Raw genomic sequence first — 26,105 nt, forward strand, 5'->3', positions numbered from 1 at the left:
GTATATATGTTTGTACAGATTTATTACTCTATTTTACTTGTCCATATTTACTATTCTATTTATTTGGTCAATGATGTGCATCTAGCTTTACTTCTATTTATTCGGATGACTTGACACCTGACCACATGTTTTGTTTTGTTGTCTGTCTCCCCCTTCTAGACGGTGAGCCCGTTGTTGGGTAGGGACTGTCTCTATATATTGCCAACGTGTGCTTCCCAAGCGCTTAGTACAGTGCTCTGCACACAGTAAGCGCTCAATAAATATGATTGAATGAATGAATGAATGAATGAATGAATGAATCGTCATCATCATCACCACCCTCATGGTACTTGTTAAGTGCTTCCTATGTACCAAGCACTGTTCTAAGCGCTTGACTTGACACCTGTCCACATGTTTGGTTTGGTTGTTGTCTGTCTCCCCCGTCTGGACTGTGAGCCCGATGTTGGGTAGGGATCGTCTCTATATGTTGCCAGCTTGTATTTCCCAAGCGCTTAGTACAGTTCTCTGTACACAGTAAGCGCTCAATAAATACAATTTAATGAATGAATGAATGAATGAATGAATGAATGATTACAGCGTAATCAGGTTGTCCCACTAAACCACGCTGCTTTAAGTTTCTTCAGGATTCTGAGATTCAAAGACTTTTCCAAACTTGTCCGTTTGATCTTGACTAACAATAATAATATTCCTAATAATAATGACCTTTATAATGCGCTTACTATGTGCAAAGCACTGTTCTAAGCGCTGTGGAGGTTACAAGGCGATCAGGTTGTCCCACGTGGGGCTCACAGTCTTCATCCCCATTTTCCAGATGAGGTACCTGAGGCCCAGAGGAGTTAAGTGACTTGCCCAAAGTCAAACAGCTGACAATTGGCGGAGCCGGGATTTGAAGCCATGACCTCTGACTCCAAAGCCCGTGCTCATTCCACTGAGCCATGCTGCTTCCCTTAAGATTCGATTCCCTGAAAATCCCTTGAAGAGGATTTTTCTTCCCCACCCCCGGTTCCAAAATACCTGGGAAGAGTGGCCACGCAAAGCTGTTGTGGTCTCTGTGTGTTTTTGTTCCGGGGCGCTCCACCCCCTCCCACTCGACATTCCTCCCCCCTCTCGCCCCACGGGGCCTCAAGGCCGTAAGCCCCTCGTGGACATGGAACTTTGTTGTCTTGTACTCTCCCGAGCGCTTAGTCCAGTGCTCTGCACTCGCTAGGCGCTCGAGCCATACCACTGACAAATCGATCGGTTGCCTCCGGCAACGGGAGAAAGGGGCATGGCTGGAGCGTTTGCATACCCATAACGCACGGCGATGGGGGCAGCGGTCAAATCATCGATGAGTGGACTGAAAAGGGAAGTCCTTGTGTGGTCTGCCTGTCCAGCTTCGGTCTGAGCGTCTCCCCGGCCCCGGTCCCTTCCCCCCCACGCCCCCACCCCCGCGGGGCGTGAGCATTCCTCCCAGAGAAGGGGCTTGCGAGGCGCTGGCGTTGGCCACCGTGACTTAGGTGGACGTACCAGCTGGCTGGCTGGCAAGTGGTGAGGAGGCTGCTGGTCCTCTCGCTTCTCTTCAAAGCGCATAAATCTTTCGCCTTTTACTAAAGATTTCCGTGGAGAGGAGTAATGGAGAAACTGAAGGCAATTTTTGCGGGCCCCCCAGGTGGTGGAGCCTTCCTTCTCCCGTCCCGAAAAGCAGACTTTTGTTTCGCCAGGGCTGGTTCGGATTATCTCGTTGAATGGAGAGGGGGAGCTCCTCGTTAATGGGAGTGGTGGTATTGGTTAATCGCTACCTCTGGGCTAAGCGCTGGCTGCGGGGCGGGGGTGATATAAGGTGATCAGGTTGCCCCACGTGGGGCTCACAGTCTTAATCCCCATTTCACAGATGAGGTAATCGAGGCCCAGAGAAGTGAAGTGGCACAACTGGCAGAAACGGGATTCGAACCCATGACCTCTGACTCCCAAGGCCCTGCTCTTTCCAGCTGAGCCGCGCTGCTTCTCTAAGGAATCCCGTTGAGGGCCTCGTTAGCGTAATCAAGTCCTTTGTAGCTAACAATCATCATCATCATCATCATCATCATCATAATGGTATTTGTTAAGCGTTTACTCGGTGCAAAGCACTGTTCTAAGCTCTGGGGTTGCTAATGAGGTTGTCCCACGTGGGGCTCACCGTTTTCATCCCCATTTGACAGATGAGGTAACAGGCCCAGAGAAGTTAAGTGACCTGCCCAGAGTCACGCAGCTGATAAGTGGCGGAGCCGGGATTAGAACCCAGTACCCCTAATTCCCAAGGCCGGGCTCTTTTCCATTAAGGCTCGCTGCTTCTCTAGCCACGCGGCTTCTCTAACGGATCCGGCAGCCAGGTCGCGTGCCTTTGAGCTCTTGGGGATTTCGGTTTACCCACCCATCCTTCAGCCCTTGAGTCTGGAGGGCGATACGATTGTCCATTCCGCACTTGTTTCTTTCTGTCGCCAGCTAATCAATCCCATTTCTCCTTGTCTCTCTCGCTCTCTCGTCCCACATCCCGCGCCCGCAGACATGTCCTCCACGTCCCTAGGGCCCCACCCGTGGGGGCTGTGCGAATGCAAATGCAAATGAAGGGCCTATGATCTCGCTCTGTCGCTCTCTGTCTGGCTGGCTCTCCCGCCGTCTCCCGCCTCTCTCTCCAGAAGTCTCATTCGTTCGGAAACCACCCATCCCGAGCCCGGCAGGTGATACTCGGTCCCAGCCCCGCCGAGTGAATTGATTGCTTTGGGCGAAGAAGGAAAGGCTATCATTTTGGCGGAGGCCTTTCACTGCGGTCAGAGAGAGAGGGACCTGTAACGGCCTGGCCCGGATCCCCTTTTCCCATCCGTCCCTGCACGCCCGCAATCCCCTGCCTCTGGGGCTCCGGGACGAAAGGCAGGGGAGCCTGGAAGGTGACCCAAGGACCAAGGAGGGAGAAGGGACGGACGCTCGTAAAGTGCTCAACGCAGGGGTTGGGCGGGGAGAGAGCGCGGAAGGGCCGAACTGTGGCCAGGTCCCCAGAGGAGATTGGCCCGCGTCCATGGCAGCCGTGGTGGGGGTGGGTGTCCCACGAGATCGGTGTGTGGGCGGAGCAAAGGCAAATCAAATGCCTATTGCCGGGCAACTCGGGAGATGGAAAAGAAATAGGGTCCCGTCGCTCGGACGGCCCCGAGAGAGGGATAACGCTGGAGCGGCAGCAACGGGGGCATCTGCGCAGTTGGACAGGTCCGGGCCCGGGGCCCGGGCTCCCGGGGAGGCTCGGGGTTTTCGGGCGCGGGAATGGCCGTGAGGTGAAAGGGTGATGAGAGGGAGAGGCCGTTTGGAGGTGGGGGGCGGTGGGGATCGCTTCTCGGCCTTTTGGCTAAGATCAAGTGTAGTATCTGTTCTTATCAGTTTAATATCTGATACGTCTTCGATGTGAAGACGCTCTGTTAAGCAGCTTTTTGGAGAAAGGAGGTGGGTTGGGAGCTTGCTCCGTCCCCTCCGCGCATCGGCCTGGTATTGCAGTCCTTCCAGGCTAGGTGCCTTTCCCCCCGTGGGGGAATTGAAAGTGACTTAATGAAAGAGAGCCGGTTGTTTTCGGTGACCCTTCAGGCTGGTCTCCTTTCCCCCCGGAGCGCGGCATTCTCAACGCTTGGAGAGGCTCCCGCAGCCGCTATCCACTCCCCGGGAGCTCTCCAGGAGAAACGCACGAGGAAGCCATCCCTCTCTTGCCGCGGCAGCTGACAACTCCCCCCCGCCCTTTCCTCCTCCTCCTCCTCCTCCTCCTCCTCCTCCCCCCAGCCACCGGGAACCGTCACCACACGGGGCAGTGGATTGGAGCTCACGCCGCTCCCCTTCGTCTCACGCCCCCCTGCTCCTGCTCAAGTGCGACACCAACGTGGTCTGCTTTTTAGTCCGTCTCTCCACTTGCCCGTGAAGGAGGAGGAGAAGCTAAGCCCAAAAGAGCAGTCGTAATAATCATGATCATAATCACAATACTTTTGGTATTTGGGAAGCACCTACGATGTGCAGAGCACTGTTCTAAGCGCTGGGGAGGATACCGGGTGAGCAGGTTGTCCCATGTGGGCCTCACCATCTTAACCCCCATTTTCCAGGTGAGGTCAACGAGGCACAGAGAAATGAAGTGACTTGGCCAAAGTCACACAGCTGACAAGCTGTAGAGCCGGGCCTTGAACCCATGACCTCGGACTCCCAAGCCCGGGCTCTTTCCACTGAGCCACGCTGCTTCTCTATTGCACCCGAGAGCAGGAGTCGGGAGGAAGGAAACTGGCCATTGAGGAAAGGAAACGAAGAAACGGACACCGCTCGCACACAGGACGACCATGGGGAAAAGACGCTGGTTATCTATCACTGCTCTTCCCTCACTCAGTGGAATGGATTGAGCGCTTCTTCACTTGTGTGCGGAGGAGGGCGGCTGCCCTGAGTGCTTGGAATAGGCCCGAGAACAGAGAGCGCGCAGGAAGGGGGGGCTCAGAGAAGGGGAGCGGGAAATTCAAGCAGGCTGGAGGAAGGGGGAACCCTTGGGCCACGCACACCAACCTACGAAGTCCGAGGACAGAAGGAGACGGACGACACGGGAAGCTGGAGGAAAGAGACCAGACGAGATACGACGCCCTCACATTAAACCACAGAGAAGACCGTCCTCCTGACAGGTCGTCAAAAATTGCCAGCAGCATCTGTGTCACAAGACGCCACGGCGGGCTATTGGGAAAAGTTTTCAACCAGCAATAATCGCGCCTCGGATCATCCTCACGGGCTACGAAACCGCCACTGCGCAAAGCCGCCGGAAGCATCGCCCTCCAGGGCTTCCCCATGGAACAAGACACCCTTTCTGGGAGCGATGATCCAATCTCCACCCATGAAACATACCTGGACATGACGCAGGTCCCGCTCGTCCCCAAAACCTCTTCCTTGCCATCTCGGGCGGCGCCCGCTCCCAGGTGGATGCCGCGCTTTCTCTGCGAATTGGCTCCTTTCCTTCTCCTTCACGATGAAGCAATGAATGATGGGGGAAGGTTGAGTTTCGGACCATAGTCACTGAGGCCAAGCAGGCAGCCCATGGGAATGGTAGAGCGAGCATGTAGTTTCGGTTTAACCCTGCCCCCTCCTTCCCCCTCCTTCCCCATTCTCCCCCCCCCCCCACCTCCGCGACTCTGGACCTCCCCCCCACCGAAGACCCTGTCTCACCCCTTTACCCTCCCTCACACTGACAGACGACCAATCGCAATTTGCCTTCTACTATTTCGCACTGAATCGAGAGGAATGGAATGGGAACACTACCCAGGGGGAAGCGGGAACATAGTGGATTGTGTTCACAGTTTGTGGTTGGCCTTGAGCTCGGGGAATTCAGAAATCTGCTGGGCAAAATTCAGGCCGGCCAGCCTAACTGCCTGCCTGCCTATCTAGGGAGGACGCTGGAGCGGCAGCAACGGGGGCATCTGCGCAGTTGGACAGGTCCGGGCCCGGGGCCCGGGCTCCCGGGGAGGCTCGGGGTTTTCGGGCGCGGGAATGGCCGTGAGGTGAAAGGGTGATGAGAGGGAGAGGCCGTTTGGAGGTGGGGGGCGGTGGGGATCGCTTCTCGGCCTTTTGGCTAAGATCAAGTGTAGTATCTGTTCTTATCAGTTTAATATCTGATACGTGTTCGATGTGAAGGCTCTATGTTAAGCAGCTTTTTGGAGAGAGGAGGTGGGTTGGGAGCTTGCTCCGTCCCCTCCGCGCATCGGCCTGGTATTGCAGTACTTCCAGGCTAGGTGCCTTTCCCCCCGTGGGGGAATTGAAAGTGACTTAATGAAAGAGAGCCGGTTGTTTTCGGTGACCCTTCAGTCTGGTCCCTTTTCCCCCCGGAGCGCGGCATTCTCAACGCTTGGAGAGGCTCCCGCAGCCGCTATCCACTCCCCGGGAGCTCTCCAGGAGTAACGCACGAGGAAGCCACCCCTCTCTTGCCGCGGCAGCTGACAATTCCACCCCGCCCTTTTCTCTTCCTCCTCCTCCTCCTCCCCCCAGCCACCGGGAACCGTCACCACACTGGGCAGTGGATTGGAGCTCACGCCGCTCCCCTTTGTCTCATGCCCCCCTGCTCCTGCTCAAGTGCGACACCAACGTGGTCTTCTTCTTAGTCCGTGTCTCCACTTGCCCGTGAAGGAGGAGGAGAAGCTAAGCCCAAAAGTGCAGTCGTAAGAATCACGATCATAATCACAATACTTTTGGGATTTGGGAAGCACCTACGATGTGCAGAACACTGTTCTAAGCGCTGGGGAAGATACCAGGTTGTCCCATGTGGGCCTCACCATCTTAACCCCCATTTGACAGGTGAGGTCACCGAGGTACAGAGAAATGAAGTGACTTGGCCAAAGTCACACAGATGACAAGCTGTAGAGCCGGGCCTTGAACCCATGACCTCGGACTCCCAAGCCCGGGCTCTTTCCACTGAGCCACGCTGCTTCTCTATTGCACCCGAGAGCAGGAGTCGGGAGGAAGGAAACTGGCCATTGAGGAAAGGAAACGAAGAAACGGACACCGCTCGCACACAGGACGATGTCACCCGTCGTCCGGGGACGGGTTCGTTCAGTGATCGGCGAGGTGAGAGAGAGAGAGGCCGGGGACGGAAAGCCTAAGTTTTATATAAAATTTGTTTCGCGAGGTGAATTGAATTTATGTAGTTGTTTAGGCGCAATGGATTGAGCTTCCCTTTCGGGAGGAATATAATCAATTAGCAATATTAGAGCTTCCCTACACGGGAGGAACACAATCATCCGTTAATCGCGCGTGGGTGAGTTGGTTAACTTTCACCCATGTGCACTTCCCACTCGGGAAGAATCCACTTACTTTCCCACATGGGAAGAATTCATTACATTACCCGCGCACGTGGTGGGCGGCTAGCTCTCACAATGTGCTCTCCCTACATGGGAGGAATCCACTCATAATTCCCATCAGCAGCGGGATACCTGGGTCCCACCCACGAGACACTCACCCATCCCGCGGCCCTTGCCTCAGTGTGTTGGTTCTGGTTGTAGAGCGGGCATCTGGCCTTCTGGGCAGGGAGAGACACGTGGGCTGCTGCTGCTGCGGCTGCTCCTGCTACTGCGTGTCCTGCTGTTCTGACCCCGACGGTCAGAGGCGACAGGTATTTATTGCCTGTGCCCCTAGGCCATTCCAGCTTCCGGCCTCAGTCTATCCAATCTCTGCCCTCCCCGCCTCCTCCATACCTAATTGGATTGGCACGGGGGCGAGGGACACCTTCTGTATTCCCTGACAGCTTGGGCTGTCAATCTAGCAGATTTGGTCGTGGGGGCAGTATCCCACCCTCACTTCCGAGTTCCTCCTGCTGGCTCAGGTGCTCACGAGATAGCTTTTGACCTTGAGATGGTCGGTACCCAAGGGTCACCTCGGGACAGACGACCATGGGGAAAAGACGCTGGTTGGTTATCTATCACGGCTCTTCCCTCACTCAGTGGAATGGATTGAGTGCTTCTTCACTTGTGTGCGGAGGAGGGCGGCTGCCCTGAGTGCTTTGAATAGGCCCGAGAACAGAGAGCGCGCAGGAAGGGGGGGCTCAGAGAAGGGGAGCGGGAAATTCAAGCAGGGTGGAGGAAGGGGGACCCTTGGGCCGTGCAAGCCAATCTATGAAGTCCAAGGACAGAAGGAGACAGATGACACGGAAAGCTTGAGGAAAAAGACCAGTTGAGATATGACACCCTCACATTAAACCACAGAGAAGACTGTCCTCCTGAGAGGTCGTCAAAAATTGCCAGCAGCATCTGTGTCGCAAGACGCCACGGCGGGCTATTGGGAAAAGTTTTCAACCAGCAATAATAGCACCTCGAATCATCCTCACGGGCTACGAAACTGCCACTATGCAAACCCCCGTAAGCACCGCCCTCCAGGGCTTCCCCATGGAACAAGACACCCTTTCTGGGAGCGATGATCCAATCTCCACCCATGAAACATACCTGGACATGATGCAGGTCCCGCCCGTCCCCAAAACCTCTTCCTTTCCATCTCGGGCGGCACCCGCTCCCAGGTGGATGCCGCACTTTCTCTCCGAATTGGCTCCTTTTCTTCTCCTTCACGATGAAGCAATGAATGATGGGGGAAGGTTGAGTTTCGGGCCATAGTCACTGAGGCCAAGCAGGCAGCCCATGGGAATGGTAGAGCGAGCATGTAGATTCGGATTAACCCTGCCCCCTCCTTCCCCCTCCTTCCCCATTTTTTCCCCCACCTCCCCGACTCTGGACCTCCCCCCCACCGAAGACCCTGTCTCACCACTTTACCCTCCCTCACACTGACGTACGACCAATCGCAATTTGCCTTCTACTATTTCGCACTGCATCGAGAGGAATGGAATGGGAACACTACCCAGGGGGAAGCGGGAACATAGTGGATTGTGTTCACAGTTTGTGGTTGGCCTTGAACTCGGGGAATTCAGAAATCTGCTGGGCAAAATTCAGGCCGGCCTGCCTAACTGCCTGCCTGCCTATCTAGGGAGGACGCTGGAGCGGCAGCAACGGGGGCATCTGCGCAGCTGGACAGGTCCGGGCCCGGGGCCCGGGCTCCCGGGGAGGCTCGGGGTTTTCGGGCGCGGGAATGGCCGTGAGGTGAAAGGGTGATGAGAGGGAGAGGCCGTTTGGAGGTGGGGGGCGGTGGGGATCGCTTCTCGGCCTTTTGGCTAAGATCAAGTGTAGTATCTGTTCTTATCAGTTTAATATCTGATACGTCGTCGATGTGAAGGTTCTATGTTAAGCAGCTTTTTGGAGAGCGGAGGTGGGTTGGGAGCTTGCTCCGTCCCCTCCGCGCATCGGCCTGGTATTGCAGTCCTTCCAGGCTAGGTGCCTTTCCCCCCGTGGGGGAATTGAAAGTGACTTAATGAAAGAGAGCCGGTTGTTTTCGGTGACCCTTCAGTCTGGTCCCTTTTCCCCCCCGGAGCGCTGCATTCTCAACGCTTGGAGAGGCTCCCGCAGCCGCTATCCACTCCCCGGGAGCTCTCCAGGAGTAACGCACGAGGAAGACACCCCTCTCTTGCCGCGGCAGCTGACAATTCCACCCCGCCCTTTTCACCTCCTCCTCCTCCTCCTTCCCCCAGCCACCGGGAACCGTCACCACACTGGGCAGTGGATTGGAGCTCACGCCGCTCCCCTTTGTCTCATGCCCCCCTGCTCCTGCTCAAGTGCGACACCAACGTGGTCTTCTTCTTAGTCCGTGTCTCCACTTGCCCGTGAAGGAGGAGGAGAAGCTAAGCCCAAAAGTGCAGTCGTAAGAATCACGATCATAATCACAATACTTTTGGTATTTGGGAAGCACCTACGATGTGCAGAACACTGTTCTAAGCGCTGGGGAAGATACCAGGTTGCCCCATGTGGGCCTCACTGTCTTAACCCCCATTTGACAGGTGAGGTCACCGAGGTACAGAGAAATGAAGTGACTTGGCCAAAGTCACACAGCTGACAAGCCGTAGAGCCGGGCCTTGAACCCATGACCTCGGACTCCCAAGCCCGGCCTCTTTCCACTGAGCCACGCTGCTTCTCTATTGCACCCGAGAGCAGGAGTCGGGAGGAAGGAAACTGGCCATTGAGGAAAGGAAACGAAGAAACGGATACTGCTCGCACACAGGACGATGTCACCCGTCGTCCGGGGACGGGTTCGTTCAGTGATCGGCGAGGTGAGAGAGAGAGAGGCCGGGGACGGAAAGCCTAAGTTTTATATAAAATTTGTTTCGCGAGGTGAATTGAATTTATGTAGTTGTTTTGGCGCAATGGATTGAGCTTCCCTTTCGGGAGGAATATAATCAATTAGCAATATTAGAGCTTCCCTACACGGGAGGAACACAATCATCCGTTAATCGCGCGTGGGTGAGTTGGTTAACTTTCACCCATGTGCACTTCCCACTCGGGAAGAATCCACTTACTTTCCCACATGGGAAGAATTCATTACATTACCCGCGCACGTGGTGGGCGGCTAGCTCTCACAATGTGCTCTCCCTACATGGGAGGAATCCACTCATAATTCCCATCAGCAGCGGGATACCTGGGTCCCACCCACGAGACACTCACCCATCCCGCGGCCCTTGCCTCAGTGTGTTGGTTCTGGGTGTAGGGCGGGCATCTGGCCTTCTGGGCAGGGAGAGACACGTGGGCTGCTGCTGCTGCGGCTGCTCCTGCTACTGCGTGTCCTGCTGTTCTGACCCCGACGGTCAGAGGCGACAGGTATTTATTGCCTGTGCCCCTAGGCTATTCCAGCTTCCGGCCTCAGTCTATCCAATCTCTGCCCTCCCTGCCTCCTCCATACCTAATTGGATTGGCACGGGGGCGAGGGACACCTTCTGCATTCCCTGACAGCTTGGGCTGTCAATCTAGCAGATTTGGTCGTGGGGGCAGTATCCCACCCTCACTTCCGAGTTCTGCCTGCTGGCTCAGGTGGTCACGAGATAGCTTTTGACCTTGAGATGGTCGGTACCCAAGGGTCACCTCGGGACAGACGACCATGGGGAAAAGACGCTGGTTATCTATCTATCACGGCTCTTCCCTCACTCAGTGGAATGGATTGAGTGCTTCTTCACTTGTGTGTGGAGGAGGGCGGCTGCCCTGAGTGCTTGGAATAGGCCCGAGAACAGAGAGCGCGCAGGAAGGGGGGGCTCAGAGAAGGGGAGCGGGAAATTCAAGCAGGCTGCAGGAAGGGGGAACCCTTGGGCCACGCACGCCAACCTACGAAGTCCAAGGACAGAAGGAGACCGACGACACGGAAAACTGGAGGAAAGAGACCAGACGAGATACGACGCCCTCACATTAAACCACAGAGAAGACTGTCCTCCTGAGAGGTCGTCAAAAATTGCCAGCAGCATCTGTGTCGCAAGACGTCACGGCGGGCTATTGGGAAATGTTTTCAACCAACAATAATCGCACCTCGGGTCATCCTCACGGGCTACGAAACTGCCACTATGCAAACCCCCGTAAGCACCGCCCTTCAGGGCTTCCCCATGGAACAAGACACCCTTTCTGGGAGCGATGATCCAATCTCCACCCATGAAACATACCTGGACATGACGCAGGTCCCGCTCGTCCCCAAAACCTCTTCCTTGCCATCTCGGGCGGCACCCGCTCCCAGGCGGATGCCGCACTTTCTCTGCGAATTGGCTCCTTTTCTTCTCCTTCACGATGAAGCAATGAATGATGGGGGAAGGTTGAGTTTCGGGCCATAGTCACTGAGGCCAAGCAGGCAGCCCATGGGAATGGTAGAGCGAGCATGTAGATTCGGATTAACCCTGCCCCCTCCTTCCCCCTCCTTCCCCATTTTTTCCCCCACCTCCCCGACTCTGGACCTCCCCCCCACCGAAGACCCTGTCTCACCACTTTACCCTCCCTCACACTGACGTACGACCAATCGCAATTTGCCTTCTACTATTTCGCACTGCATCGAGAGGAATGGAATGGGAACACTACCCAGGGGGAAGCGGGAACATAGTGGATTGTGTTCACAGTTTGTGGTTGGCCTTGAACTCGGGGAATTCAGAAATCTGCTGGGCAAAATTCAGGCCGGCCTGCCTAACTGCCTGCCTGCCTATCTAGGGAGGACGCTGGAGCGGCAGCAACGGGGGCATCTGCGCAGCTGGACAGGTCCGGGCCCGGGGCCCGGGCTCCCGGGGAGGCTCGGGGTTTTCGGGCGCGGGAATGGCCGTGAGGTGAAAGGGTGATGAGAGGGAGAGGCCGTTTGGAGGTGGGGGGCGGTGGGGATCGCTTCTCGGCCTTTTGGCTAAGATCAAGTGTAGTATCTGTTCTTATCAGTTTAATATCTGATACGTCGTCGATGTGAAGGTTCTATGTTAAGCAGCTTTTTGGAGAGCGGAGGTGGGTTGGGAGCTTGCTCCGTCCCCTCCGCGCATCGGCCTGGTATTGCAGTACTTCCAGGCTAGGTGCCTTTCCCCCCGTGGGGGAATTGAAAGTGACTTAATGAAAGAGAGCCGGTTGTTTTCGGTGACCCTTCAGTCTGGTCCCTTTTCCCCCCGGAGCGCTGCATTCTCAACGCTTGGAGAGGCTCCCGCAGCCGCTATCCACTCCCCGGGAGCTCTCCAGGAGTAACGCACGAGGAAGACACCCCTCTCTTGCCGCGGCAGCTGACAATTCCACCCCGCCCTTTCCTCCTCCTCCTCCTCCTCCTCCCCCCAGCCACCGGGAACCGTCACCACACTGGGCAGTGGATTGGAGCTCACGCCGCTCCCCTTTGTCTCATGCCCCCCTGCTCCTGCTCAAGTGCGACACCAACGTGGTCTTCTTCTTAGTCCGTCTCTCCACTTGCCCGTGAAGGAGGAGGAGAAGCTAAGCCCAAAAGTGCAGTCGTAAGAATCACGATCATAATCACAATACTTTTGGGATTTGGGAAGCACCTACGATGTGCAGAACACTGTTCTAAGCGCTGGGGAAGATACCAGGTTGTCCCATGTGGGCCTCACCATCTTAACCCCCATTTGACAGGTGAGGTCACCGAGGTACAGAGAAATGAAGTGACTTGGCCAAAGTCACACAGCTGACAAGCCGTAGAGCCGGGCCTTGAACCCATGACCTCGGACTCCCAAGCCCGGCCTCTTTCCACTGAGCCACGCTGCTTCTCTATTGCACCCGAGAGCAGGAGTCGGGAGGAAGGAAACTGGCCATTGAGGAAAGGAAACGAAGAAACGGATACTGCTCGCACACAGGACGATGTCACCCGTCGTCCGGGGACGGGTTCGTTCAGTGATCGGCGAGGTGAGAGAGAGAGAGGCCGGGGACGGAAAGCCTAAGTTTTATATAAAATTTGTTTCGCGAGGTGAATTGAATTTATGTAGTTGTTTTGGCGCAATGGATTGAGCTTCCCTTTCGGGAGGAATATAATCAATTAGCAATATTAGAGCTTCCCTACACGGGAGGAACACAATCATCCGTTAATCGCGCGTGGGTGAGTTGGTTAACTTTCACCCATGTGCACTTCCCACTCGGGAAGAATCCACTTACTTTCCCACATGGGAAGAATTCATTACATTACCCGCGCACGTGGTGGGCGGCTAGCTCTCACAATGTGCTCTCCCTACATGGGAGGAATCCACTCATAATTCCCATCAGCAGCGGGATACCTGGGTCCCACCCACGAGACACTCACCCATCCCGCGGCCCTTGCCTCAGTGTGTTGGTTCTGGGTGTAGGGCGGGCATCTGGCCTTCTGGGCAGGGAGAGACACGTGGGCTGCTGCTGCTGCGGCTGCTCCTGCTACTGCGTGTCCTGCTGTTCTGACCCCGACGGTCAGAGGCGACAGGTATTTATTGCCTGTGCCCCTAGGCTATTCCAGCTTCCGGCCTCAGTCTATCCAATCTCTGCCCTCCCTGCCTCCTCCATACCTAATTGGATTGGCACGGGGGCGAGGGACACCTTCTGCATTCCCTGACAGCTTGGGCTGTCAATCTAGCAGATTTGGTCGTGGGGGCAGTATCCCACCCTCACTTCCGAGTTCTGCCTGCTGGCTCAGGTGGTCACGAGATAGCTTTTGACCTTGAGATGGTCGGTACCCAAGGGTCACCTCGGGACAGACGACCATGGGGAAAAGACGCTGGTTATCTATCTATCACGGCTCTTCCCTCACTCAGTGGAATGGATTGAGTGCTTCTTCACTTGTGTGCGGAGGAGGGCGGCTGCCCTGAGTGCTTGGAATAGGCCCGAGAACAGAGAGCGCGCAGGAAGGGGGGGGCTCAGAGAAGGGGAGCGGGAAATTCAAGCAGGCTGCAGGAAGGGGGAACCCTTGGGCCACGTACGCCAACCTACGAAGTCCAAGGACAGAAGGAGACCGACGACACGGAAAACTGGAGGAAAGAGACCAGACGAGATACGACGCCCTCAGATTAAACCACAGAGAAGACTGTCCTCCTGAGAGGTCGTCAAAAATTGCCAGCAGCATCTGTGTCGCAAGACGTCACGGCGGGCTATTGGGAAATGTTTTCAACCAACAATAATCGCACCTCGGATCATCCTCACGGGCTACGAAACTGCCACTATGCAAACCCCCGTAAGCACCGCCCTTCAGGGCTTCCCCATGGAACAAGACACCCTTTCTGGGAGCGATGATCCAATCTCCACCCATGAAACATACCTGGACATGACGCAGGTCCCGCTCGTCCCCAAAACCTCTTCCTTGCCATCTCGGGCGGCACCCGCTCCCAGGTGGATGCCGCACTTTCTCTGCGAATTGGCTCCTTTTCTTCTCCTTCACGATGAAGCAATGAATGATGGGGGAAGGTTGAGTTTCGGGCCATAGTCACTGAGGCCAAGCAGGCAGCCCATGGGAATGGTAGAGCGAGCATGTAGATTCGGATTAACCCTGCCCCCCTCCTTCCCCCTCCTTCCCCATTTTTTCCCCCACCTCCCCGACTCTGGACCTCCCCCCCACCGAAGACCCTGTCTCACCACTTTACCCTCCCTCACACTGACGCACGACCAATCGCAATTTGCCTTCTACTATTTCGCACTGCATCGAGAGGAATGGAATGGGAACACTACCCAGGGGGAAGCGGGAACATAGTGGATTCTGTTCACAGTTTGTGGTTGGCCTTGAACTCGGGGAATTCAGAAATCTGCTGGGCAAAATTCAGGCCGGCCTGCCTAACTGCCTGCCTGCCTGCATTTGTATTTATTGAGTGCTTACTGCGTGCAGAGTACTAAGGACTAATCTCTTGGGAGAGGACAACATAACAGCAAAACAGACTCATACCCTGCCTGCAACGTGCTTACCGTCCAGAGGGGGAGACCGACATTAACTGGAATAATTCAATTGCGATCATGGACAACGAACTGCATCGTCTTCAGCAGCAGGAGCAGTGGGAGCAGCAGCAGCAGCAACTTTGTTTATCAATCGCTCCCTCCTGGCCCCATGGCTCCCTGGGCCCAGGTGTCTTCCCAGCTCCCGGTGGGATACCAAGATCTGAGATCTCAATAGAGTTCAATTAAGATAAGGAAACACGAAAGCAGTTTTGAAACATCTTGTCCTGGATTTAGTGCTTCCTCCACCTGCCCTACATACCTTCCCATCACCCGCCTCTTTACCTCTTCTCCCCCTGTAACCCCTCCCTCCCCTCCATTAAAGAAACCAAACAGACCAGCCTCTGAGGTTCTTCCCCTTAGGCGCTACGGGACTCAGGTTCCCCTGGTTCCTCACCCGTCATCTCTCGGGATGTCCCGGGTTCCAAGCTCACTTTCTCTGAGTCAGTCCTTTATGAGCAGGCTCTCTCCCTGTCCTTCCTCCCCCTCAGGGATCAGAGCCTCGCTCCTCCAGAAGCCTACCTCGGGATCTCAATCATCCAGCGTGCCAGACCCGAATTCAGAATCCTCTACACCCCCTCCCTGGACCCTGACTCTGTCCAGCGTCCACAGCATGAACTTTCCCTATACTCTGCTCTCCCAGTGACCCAGCTCTCTACCCCTCACCTCCAAGGTGGCCTACGGTCTTCCTTTCCACGACCCGGCCCCCGTTACTTCCTCCCCAGGTTTCCTCTCCTATCATCATCTCTCCGATGAGTCTTTGTCCTTGCCTGAGGGAACCGGGTTGAGTGGGGTCAGTGTACACACCTACCAGAGGATGCTGGGATGGTGCACCCTGACTTGACAATATAGCCACCCTGACACGAGTGGCTTGAATCAAGAGGATCTGTCCTAAACCATCAACCTGGTGTGTTGGGGGGTGGGGGGGTGTCTTGGGATCGCCCCGTTACCCCAGCGGATTCAGCGGGCACACCCTTGCTCGACTGGCACCTCACTTTCCAGTCGATGCAGAGACCAAGTCCGGGCCAACGTTACCCATGTGATCGGAGGGAGGGAGGGGTGGTGCATCGCTTGTAGAGAACGTACAAGGGAGAAAAGGTGATGAGAATGGGAGTTGTACTGTCTTGAGCTCTAGGCAGAGCTTTCAGAAAACGCTGACCGGTAGTCTGTTCTCTGGGCCCCGCGAAAACTGGGGAGAGAGAACTTTTAGGACTTTTAAGGCCTGCGGGAAGGAGCCAACTCCAGATCAATCTAGCGCCAGTTCAGGTGGACCCCCCACTGATGCTCAGAGCCCTCTGTCCCTGGGAAAGGCAGCCAAGGAAAGTGGTCAAGTCTCTCCATCCCAAGACCTCCTGAAGGAAAGAATAGGCCCTTTGATCCTCACTCTATGCTCCTGTCCAGAAGTAGAGGTTCAGCCCTGAGGATCTTTCCAAGTCTTTTCCTAATAATTAATCATAATTATGGTATTTGTTAAGTGCTCCCGATGTGCCAAGCGCATAAGTTCTAAGCGCTGGTGTAAGATCCAAGGTAAATCAGGTTGTCCGACGTGGGGCTCCCAGCATTGATCCCCATTTTACAGAGGAGGTAACTGAGTGACAGTGAAGTTAAAGTGGCTTGGTTACTGTCAGCCAGCAGACCAGAGGCAGAGCCAGGATTAGATCCCATGTCCTCCGAGTCCCAAGCCCGTGATCTTTCCACTAATCATCATCATCATCATCATCACCACCACCATCATGGTACTTGTTAAGTGCTTCCTATGTACCAAGCACTGTTCTAAGCGCTTGACTTGAACCTGTCCACATGTTTGGTTTGGTTGTTGTCTGTCTCCCCCGTCTAGACTGTGAGCCCGATGTTGGGTAGGGCCCATCTCTATATGTTGCAATCTTTATTTCCCAAGCGCTTAGTACAGTACTCTGCACACAGTAAGCGCTCGATAAAGGCAATTGCATGAATGAATGAATGAATGAACTGCATTCGCGATCTTTCCTGGTTTTGGCATCAGTGATAGTGTCCCAATGGGTAAAAATGTTTTACTCGTGCCAGTAGGATTTTCGCTGAGGTAAGCAGAAAAGCACTTTCTCTATCTCTTTAGTTTCTTTCTTTTTCCTTATTATCTGCTGCGGAATAGACTTCCACCTTGGCCCTTGCACTATGGCTGTGTTGATCCCTGCGATTTCCCCAAATGTGGGAAACTCGACTCCATAATTTGTTTTAGTCGGGGACTGCGTTCGTGCTCGCCCCTGGCATGAGATTTAAAAGCAGAGTGAAGTGACTTGTTATCTTTTGTCAACTTTGCTGAAGTAGTATTTTCTACAAGTGGAAGAATCGGTATGTTTCTTCACAGATAGAGGGAGTGTTTTCGAAGGTTGTAGGTTTTCGGTATTGGCTGTGCTACTTTACTTGTCTGCTGTGTGATCTTAAACAAGTCTTTAAGCTTCAGTTATCTCCTCTGTAAAAGGGGGATTTCTACTGTGAGCCCGAGTTGGGACTATGGAGGGTATGCAACCTGACCAGATTTCATCTTACCCAAGCACTTATTATTGTACCAGTGTGGAACTAAGGCCATTTCAACCCCACCTCACCCCGACCTCTGCCCCCCCACAAAACGTTATTATTTAGGTTTGGTGGGGAATAGAAGTTTTAAGGAGAAGAAAAGAAATTAAGGAAAGGGGTATTGAGCACGCACTGAATTGAACACTTAATGTGTGCAGAGCACTATACTACGTGCTTGGGAAGTACAAGTCGGCAACATATAGAGACGGTCCCTCACCAACAGTGGGCTCAAGTTTCACTTTCATTTTATAATATATTCATTCAATCGTATTTACTGAGTGCTTACTGTGTGCAGGGCACTGTGAGCCAACTATGTGTAACCAGCTACTAGTACATTTGCTTAAATGAAGCTGATATCTCAAATAAAATTATATTCCCTCTTTACAGCCTTCTTCTGATCTCATTGCTTTTTGGATGATTTGTTTCTTTTCATGCCCGAACAATTACATTTCTGGTCCCCAGCGACAAATAATTATCCATATTGCCACCCTCTGTTGCAAGGACAGTCACCGTTGACTTTCATTCATTCAATCATGAAATGCAATCGTATTTAACAAGTACTTACTGTGTGCAGAGCACTGTACTAGGCGCTTGGGAAAGTACAATACAGCAGTAGTGACAATCCCCACTCACAATGAGCTCACAGTCTAGAGGGAGGAGACAGACAGCAATACAAATTCGTTCATTCATTCAATCGTATTTATTGAGTGCTTACTTTGTGCAGAGCACTGTACTAAGGGCTTGGGAAGTCCAAGTTGGCACTATGTAGAGACGGTCCCTACCTAACGGCGGGCTCACAGTTTGGAAGGGGGAGACAGACAAGAAAACAACACATATTAACAAAATCAAATAAATAGAATAAATGTGTAGAAGAAAAATCAATCAATAAATAGAGTAATAAACATGTACAAACATATATACAGGTACAGATAAAAAGACAGCAATACAGATCAATAAAATGAGAGATGTATACTTATGTGCTGTGGAGCGGGGGCAGGGGGAGGAGCAAAGGGAGCAAGTAGGGGCGACACAGAAGGGAGAGGGAGATGAGGAAAGGTGGCCGAAGCTGGGAAGGCCTCTTGGAGGAGACGGGCCTTCAGTAAGGCCTTGAAGGGGCGGGAGAGGAAACCTGCAACTATTGCCTCTAGGAGGTGTAAACTCGTTGGGGGCAGAGAAAGTGACTGTAACAGTGACATCTTGTAGTTGATTTATGTATTCCTATTAATGTCTATCTCAACCTCTAGACTGTGAGCCCACTGTGGGCAGGGGATGTGTCTGTTGACTGTTGTATCTATCGTACTCTCTCAAGCGCTTAGTACAGGGCTTTGCGCCCAGTAAGCGCTCAAGCGGTCAAACGGTTGACTGAAGGAGAAGGGCGGTGACATCAGCCTCGAAGGTTGGGGATATGTAACTGAGGGAGGGCGCTGTGCATCCTGGGAAGTGGTTCGGCGGGTCTTTGGGTCCAATCCTGCAGCAGATTTTGCGGAGGAAAGAGCCGAATTTTCTAAGTGCTAGATATCGAGGTAATAACAGTCCCAAACTGCATTATCTGAATTGTAGACAGATAACAAACAAGGTTCTGGAATGAAGTCAGCCTTGTTGAAGTCAGCCTAGTTTTGAAAGTAGCTCAATTCCATCTAAGTTTCCTTAGTGGAAAAGATGGGGAGACTAGCTAAGAGTAGACTCCCTAAATTGGTGCTATACGGTGAGGCAAAACAGTGACTGAAAGCTGAAAGGACAGAATAAATGCCTAATGGAGGTACTACATGGCAGTCTCAGCCCAGGATTATGAATATTCACTACTGAAACGATGTGGCAACTACAGCCTAAACGAGTTTAGGGAGATGAATGAAAGAAAGGATTAACTCAGTAAGCAGAAATTTTGAACAGATCATGCGGCAAAGAGGTAAAATCAAAAATAGTTGTAGGAACTGCTGAGAAAACACATTAGACATGAAGATGGTCAATAAGGAACAATCTTTGTTAATATAAAGTGTGGTCAGAACTGATTATGTGTTCTGTAAGTGTGTGGATTCAATATATTTTAGTTCAATATTCTAGATTCCCATGCCCAGTAAAAAAAAAAAAAACAAAAAAAAAACCCTGTTGTTTCTTATAAACTTTGTCACTTGATAGAAATATTCCCTGGAAGTTTTTTTTTCTTTTAGATAAAATCATTTTTCCTTCAGTGAATTGGGGAAAGTTCCCTTTCTTTGCATTACAAATGAAGAAATACAAAATCGGGTTTGCATGATCTTAGTGGGGAAAACTGGACTTGTAGAATTCAAGATACATGAAATAAGAATGATTATTCAATAGATCAAATTTTGTGCATGCATTTGGTGGTGTTCTGCTTCCACCTGCTTTGAAACTAAAACATTTAAACTTGCATAGCTTACACAACCTCATTAGATGACCACAAAAACAAAATGGAGATTTTTCTTCTTATCAAAGTGCCCTGCACACAATAAGCGCTCAGTAAATGCAATTGAATGAATGAATGAATCAATCAAAATTAGAATCATGCCATGATAAGCAGATATCACCATATTTGTATAAGAATCCTGGCTCTGCCACATGTCTGTTATATGACTTTGGACAAGTCACTTAACTTCTCTGTGCCTCAGTGACCTCATCTGCAAAATGGGGACTGAGTCTGTGAGCCCCACCTGGGACAGCCCGATTACCCTGTATCAGCTCCGGCACTTGGAACAGTGCTTGGCACATAGTAAGCGCTAAAGAAATGCCATCATCATCATCATGTGGAGAAAAAATAATATTTCCCCTCACCATTATTAACAGTATTTATTGGGTGCTTACTTTGTGCAGAATGCTGCCTAGATATTTTGGAATTTTTTAAAAAAATGCATGGTCCCTGACTATAAGGATCTTGCAGTTTAACAGAGACAGGATGAAACACAATCAGTGCCGTTGCCTGGTATAGCATTGCAAACAGAACTACTAAGACTGACAGAGTTCATTCTTAAGGGAAATACATAAGTGCTAAGAGAACTGGAGTGGTTGACTTGATAAGGGCACTAGAAGAAATTCCTAATGCATTTTGTAATGCCATGTCTAGCTAATCAGAAAATTAATAATGCAAAGGTAGCTCTCTTTGAAACCGTATCACAAGGTTTTTGAGGGGGAGTGAAATAACTTAAGGACTTTGAGTTGTTGGGCCACATACTGAAATGATTATTGTTAGGGTACCCAAACAGAAGGTTGAGAAAAAGGCTTCCATCATTGTGGAATAGTGATACTTCAGTTCTTACTGCCATTGAGTGTTAGTGGCAGAATACACATATCTGTTCATATAATGTGCGGTCTGTCAGTCAGATGATGATGATGATGATGATGATGATTAGTGGAAAGAGCACGGGCTTGGGACTCAGAGGACATGGGTTCTAATCTTGGCTCTGCCTCTTGTCTGCTGGCTGACCATGGCCAAACCAATTTAACTTCTCTGCGACTCAGTTACCTCTTCTGTAAAATGGGGATCAATGCTGGGAGCCCCACGTGGGACAACCTGATTTACCTTGTATCTTACACCAGCACTTAGAACTTATGTGCTTGGCACATCGGGAGCGCTTAACAAATACCATAATTATGATTCATTATTAGGAAAAGACTTGGAAAGATCATCAGGGCTGACCCCCTACTTCTGGACAGGAGCATAAAGTGAGGATCAAAGGGCCTATTCTTTCCTTCAGGAGGTCTTGGGCTGGAGAGCCTTGACCACTTTCCTTGGCTGCCTTTCCCAGGGACAGAGGTGTCTGAGCATCAGTGGGGGGTCCACCTGAACTGGTGCTAGATTGATCTGGAGTTGGCTCCTCCCCGCAGGCCCTAAAAGTTCCTTCTCCCCAGTTCTCGTGGGGCCCGGAGAATAGACTACCGGTCAGCGTCTTGGGAAATCTCTGCCTAGAGCCCAAGAGAGGACAACTCCCATTCTCATCACCTTTTCTCCCTTGTACGTGCTCTACAAGGGATGCACCACCCCTCCCTCCCTCCTTCCGTCCCTCCGAACGCATGGGTAACGTTGGCCCGGACTTGGTCTCTGCAAGGGGTGACGGGGGGAGAAGAGGTAAAGAGGCGGGTGACGGGAAGGTATGGAGGGCAGGCGGCGGAAGCACTAAATCCAGGACAAGACGTTTCAAAACGGTTTTCGCGTTTCCTTATCTTAATTGAACTAGACAATAGGAGACTGAAAATTAAAGCTTTCAGAGAGTGGGAGGCGGAGGAGAAGCCGTTAGAAGAAACTGAGGAGCAGTGGCAGAGGTGGGAGGAGAACCAAGAAAGGGCAGTGTCTGCGAAGTGGAGGTCGGTTAAAAGTTTCAAGGAGAAGGGGGTGGTCTGCAGTGTCAAAGTCAGCTAAGGGGTGGAGAATAGAGGCCGTCAGATTTGGCGGGAAAGGTCATTGGCGACCTGCGGGGAAAGGGATGTAGAGTAGTGCTGGGCGCGGGGGGCAAATCAGAGGGACGGGGCTGAGGGTCCATGGGGGAGGCTAGAGTGTTAGAAAAAAAAAAGTCCAGAGCTGTAGCAGCGGATCTGTATGCAGTCCCAGTGGGCAACAAGGCGCCTCTAGTAGGGGGCGACTCAGCCACTCCCAGCTGGAGGGAATCCACAAGGTCTGAGCTGCCATTAACAGCTCAGAAGGAGGCCTTCCCAGATTGAGCCCCCTCCTTCCTCTCACCCTCCTCCCCTCTCCATCCCCCCCGCCTTACCTCCTTCCCTTCCCTACAGCACCTCTATATATGTATATATGTTTGTACGTATTGATTACTCTATTTATTTATTAGACTTGTACATATCTATTCTATTTATTTTATTTTGTTAATATGTTTTGTTCTCTGTCTCCCCCTTCTAGACTGTGAACCCACTGTTGGGTAGGGACCGTCTCTATGTGTTGCCAACTTTCACTTTCCAAGCGCTTAGTACAGTGCTCTGCACACAGTAAGCACCCAATGAATACGATTGATTGATTGATTGATTGATTAGCGAGTCATTAAAGTATGAGACCGGAGGGAATAAGCGACCTTGGCGAGTCATTGCAGCATAGGTCTGGAGGGAATGGGCGACCACTGAGCACTAACACGTTAGTATTTGATGGTGGATCGTTAACACGTTGTTATCTCCTTGTTGAGTCCCTCCCTCTCCTCAACTGCAGTGATCCTGAGGCAGGGGCCGGCGGCCTGGGCGTGAAGAGATGAGGGTGGAAACGGAAGTGGCCCGTGAGAGAAAATCAGAGCGTTCCCCCCGCCCCACCTCCCCTTCCCCCTCCCCCTCCCCCCACTCCTTCACTCTATCGGTGCAGTTCTAGGTCCCAATGGGGAGTGGAAAGCAGGGGGGCAGGATCTTGTCTCTTCGGGTAAACCCCCTCTCTGAGAACCTAGAAGATCCGGGCAGACAGTTACCTGCAGGGTCATCTCGGATAAATAAACCTCTTTCCTCAGTCTCCTTAGCGTCAACTGGGAAATGGAGGGCAAGATGCCTCACTCGCTCACTACTTCCTACCGAAACAACTCATAAATCCTTTCCTTCATAACATACTCCAGAAAAACCACTCAGCTTGTGTTCTCTCCCTCCAGCCTTCGTCGAAGAGAAGGAGGAACAGTCATCAACGGCGAGGAGCAGCTGCTCAGAGCAGCACCGCGGGTCGGCTTCACGATCAGGAGAAAACACTATCACTCTGCATTGTGGTTTCAGTCTCTTCACACTTTCGATCTCACTTCTCTAGTTACCTACTATAGAAATGATCCCTGAAAGTATAGTCTTAGAGAGCCCCCTCTCGACTGACATGCCAGGATGATTCCTTCCGATCATACGATTATGGTGGGCGTATCAACCGCCAGCAATTTCACATTCTAAACGAAAGCCGATGTTAAAGGCAACAATCACCTCAGAACAGCCCGCTCGCTCTCAACAGACTGCTTTTTCCGGCCTTTATCTGGATAGAAGGTGTTCCTCTATGCTGGAGAACCAGGCCTTCTTCATTCCCTTACCAATGTCTCTGCAGCCAATCAAATACCAGGTTCCCAAAGTCGTTGCTTTCTTTTCTCTCTGTTTCCTTTCTTGCCTGGTGCCACAGGCAAGAAATAAAGGTGACAATAGGAACCGTAATAACTGACGTGGACTCAGCACTTGCTTTGTTCTCAGCACTGTACTAAGCACTGGGGGAGATATTCGGGTCGGACCCAGTGCTTGTCCCAGTTGGAACTCATCCTCTAATTAGGAGGGAGGTCAAAATCTCCATTTTGCGGAGAAGAGCACCGGGGCAGTGAGAAGTGAAATGACTGCCCCGAAAAGTCACAGAGCAGACAAGTGGCAGAGCCAGGATTAGAACCCAGGCTCTCTGACTCCCAGGGCCGGGCTCTTTCTACTAGGCCACGATGCTTTCTCAGACAGAGACACTTAAGAAGTTCATTTGAAGAGAAGCCAAGGAAAACACGGGAAACAGCATGACCTAGTGAGTGGGAGAGCACAGGCCTGGGAATCAGAAGGAGGTGGGTGTCTGTTGTGCGATTTTCGGCAAGTCACTGCACTTCTCTGGGCCTCAGATACCTCATCTGCAAACATGGGGATTAAGACTGGGAGCCCCGTGAAGGACATGGACTGTGACCAACCTGATTGCTGCTTATTCATTCATTCATTCATTCATTCATTCATTCATTCATTCATTCATTCATTCATTCAATCGTATTTATTGAGCGCTTGGGAAGCCCAGGTTGGCAACATATAGAGACGGTTCCTACTCGACAGCGGGCTCACAGTCTAGAAGGGGGAGACAGACAACAAAACAAAACATGTTAACAAAATAAAATAAATAGGATAAATACGGACAAGTAAAATAAATAGCAACCACACCCGGGGAAATCACGAAAGCGTCACTACACACCAGAACGACACCTTCTTCTCGTTCTCTGTCAACCGCGAGGTTAAAGGCGGCTTAACTCCCCCTCTTCTTCTTCTACCCCATTCCTATTCTGTCTTCCAAACCAGCACACCAGGGGAGAGCGCGAACGCAGTCCCCCACTACCACAAATTATGCAGTCGAGTTTCCCGCATTTGGGGAAATCGCAGGGGTCAGCACAGCTGCTGTGCAATGGCTGAGCCTCATCCTGAGAAAACCACCTACGGGATCATGGTGTCTCCCCTGCCAGGTAAGTATGACTTGCTCCCCCCCACCAACCGCCACCGCCCCCCAAGGAAGACACTGTACACTTGCGCTCCCTAGGACGCGCCGCAACCGGCCTCCCCAGATAATGCGCTTTGGGACTCTTATTACCTCGATATCTAGCGCTTAGAAAATGCGGCTCTTTCCTCCGCAAAATCCGGTGCAGGATTGTACCGAAAGACACCCCACCCCCCCCCGAGCCACTTCCCACGATGCACAGCGCCCTCCCTCAGTTACATATCCCCAACCCTCGAGGCTGATGTCACCGCCCTTCCCCTTCAGTCAACCGTTTGACCGCTTGAGCGCTTACTGGGCGCAAAGCCCTGTACTAAGCGCTTGAGAGAGTACGATAGATAAAACAGTAAACAGACACATCCCCTGCCCACCCTGGGCTCACAGTCTAGAGGGGGAGATAGACATTAATAGGAATACATAAATCAACTACAAGATGTCACTGTTACAGACACTTTCTCTGCCCCCAACGAGTTTACACCTCCTAGAGGCAATAGTTGCAGGTTTCCTCTCCCGCCCCTTCAAGGCCTTACTGAAGGCCCGTCTCCTCCAAGAGGCCTTCCCAGCTTCGGCCACCTTTCCTCATCTCCCTCTCCCTTCTGTGTCGCCCCTACTTGCTCCCTTTGCCCCTCCCCCCGCCCCCGCTCCACAGCACGTAAGTATACATCTGTCATTTTATTGATCTGTATTGCTGTCTTTTTATCTGTACCTGTATATATGTTTGTCCATGTTTATTACTCTATTTATTGATTGATTTTTCTTCTACACATTTATTCTATTTATTTGATTTTGTTAATGTGTTTTGTTTTCTTGTCTGTCTCCCCCTTCCAAACTGTGAGCCCGCCGTTAGGTAGGGACCGTCTCTACATAGTGCCAACTTGGACTTCCCAAGCCCTTGGTACAGTGCTCTGCACAAAGTAAGCACTCAATAAATATGATTGAATGAATGAACGAATTTGTATTGCTGTCTGTCTCCCCCCTCTAGACTGGGAGCTCACTGTGAGTGGGGATTGTCACTACTGCGGTATTGTACTTTCCCAAGCGCCTAGTACAGTGCTCTGCACACAGTAAGTACTTGTTAAATACGATTGCATTTCATGATTGAATGAGTATAAGTCAACGGTGACTGACCTTGCAACAATATGGATAATTATTTGTCGCTGGGGACCAGAAATGCAATTGTTCGGGCATGAAAAGACACAAATCATCCAAAAAGCAGTGAGTTCAGAAGGAGGCTGGGAGGAGGGAATATAATTTTATTTGATATATCGGCTTCATTTAAGCAAATGTACTAGTAGCTGGTTACACATAGTTGGCTCAGAGTACAGTGCCCTGCACACAGTAAGCGCTCAGTAAATAAGATTGAATGAATATATTAGAAAATGAAAGTGAAACTTGAGCCCACTGTTGGTGAGGGACCGTCTCTATATGTTGCCGACTTGTACTTCCCAAGCACTTAGTCTAGTGCTCTGCACACAGTAAGTGCTCAATTCAGTGCGTGCTCAACACCCCTTTCCTTAATTGCTTTTCTTCTCCTTAAAACTCCTATTCCCCACCAAACCTAAAAAAGAAGGTTTTGTGGGGGGCGGAGGTCGGGGTGAGGTGGG

General features: G+C 52.0%; 11 non-coding genes and 1 pseudogene across 11 annotated transcripts; 6 read left to right on the forward strand and 6 right to left on the reverse strand.

Annotated features, from left to right (window-relative positions):
- Positions 1-1,544: 1,544 nt before the first annotated feature.
- LOC119941153 lies at positions 1,545-1,659 on the forward strand. The gene has a single exon (XR_005455176.1). It is a non-coding gene; the product is annotated as a U5 spliceosomal RNA (small nuclear RNA).
- Positions 1,660-3,332: 1,673 nt separating this feature from the next.
- LOC119941124 lies at positions 3,333-3,523 on the forward strand. The gene has a single exon (XR_005455150.1). It is a non-coding gene; the product is annotated as a U2 spliceosomal RNA (small nuclear RNA).
- Positions 3,524-4,635: 1,112 nt separating this feature from the next.
- LOC119941142 lies at positions 4,636-4,776 on the reverse strand. Its single transcript, XR_005455165.1, has one exon. It is a non-coding gene; the product is annotated as a U4 spliceosomal RNA (small nuclear RNA).
- A 788-nt stretch (positions 4,777-5,564) lies between these two features.
- LOC119941125 lies at positions 5,565-5,755 on the forward strand. The gene has a single exon (XR_005455151.1). It is a non-coding gene; the product is annotated as a U2 spliceosomal RNA (small nuclear RNA).
- Positions 5,756-7,716: 1,961 nt separating this feature from the next.
- LOC119941148 lies at positions 7,717-7,857 on the reverse strand. The gene has a single exon (XR_005455171.1). It is a non-coding gene; the product is annotated as a U4 spliceosomal RNA (small nuclear RNA).
- A 782-nt stretch (positions 7,858-8,639) lies between these two features.
- Positions 8,640-8,830, forward strand: LOC119941128. Its single transcript, XR_005455154.1, has one exon. It is a non-coding gene; the product is annotated as a U2 spliceosomal RNA (small nuclear RNA).
- Positions 8,831-10,793: 1,963 nt separating this feature from the next.
- On the reverse strand, positions 10,794-10,934 carry LOC119941150. Its single transcript, XR_005455173.1, has one exon. It is a non-coding gene; the product is annotated as a U4 spliceosomal RNA (small nuclear RNA).
- A 782-nt stretch (positions 10,935-11,716) lies between these two features.
- Positions 11,717-11,907, forward strand: LOC119941127. The gene has a single exon (XR_005455153.1). It is a non-coding gene; the product is annotated as a U2 spliceosomal RNA (small nuclear RNA).
- Positions 11,908-13,870: 1,963 nt separating this feature from the next.
- Positions 13,871-14,011, reverse strand: LOC119941149. Its single transcript, XR_005455172.1, has one exon. It is a non-coding gene; the product is annotated as a U4 spliceosomal RNA (small nuclear RNA).
- Positions 14,012-16,872: 2,861 nt separating this feature from the next.
- Positions 16,873-17,005, forward strand: LOC119941094 (annotated as a pseudogene).
- A 5,866-nt stretch (positions 17,006-22,871) lies between these two features.
- Positions 22,872-23,087, reverse strand: LOC119941134. The gene has a single exon (XR_005455159.1). It is a non-coding gene; the product is annotated as a small nucleolar RNA U3 (small nucleolar RNA).
- A 1,229-nt stretch (positions 23,088-24,316) lies between these two features.
- LOC119941159 lies at positions 24,317-24,480 on the reverse strand. The gene has a single exon (XR_005455180.1). It is a non-coding gene; the product is annotated as a U1 spliceosomal RNA (small nuclear RNA).
- Between the last annotated feature and the right edge of the window lie 1,625 nt (positions 24,481-26,105).

Source organism: Tachyglossus aculeatus, chromosome 19 (assembly GCF_015852505.1).
Source record: "Tachyglossus aculeatus isolate mTacAcu1 chromosome 19, mTacAcu1.pri, whole genome shotgun sequence".
Classification (NCBI taxonomy): Eukaryota; Metazoa; Chordata; class Mammalia; order Monotremata; family Tachyglossidae; genus Tachyglossus; species Tachyglossus aculeatus.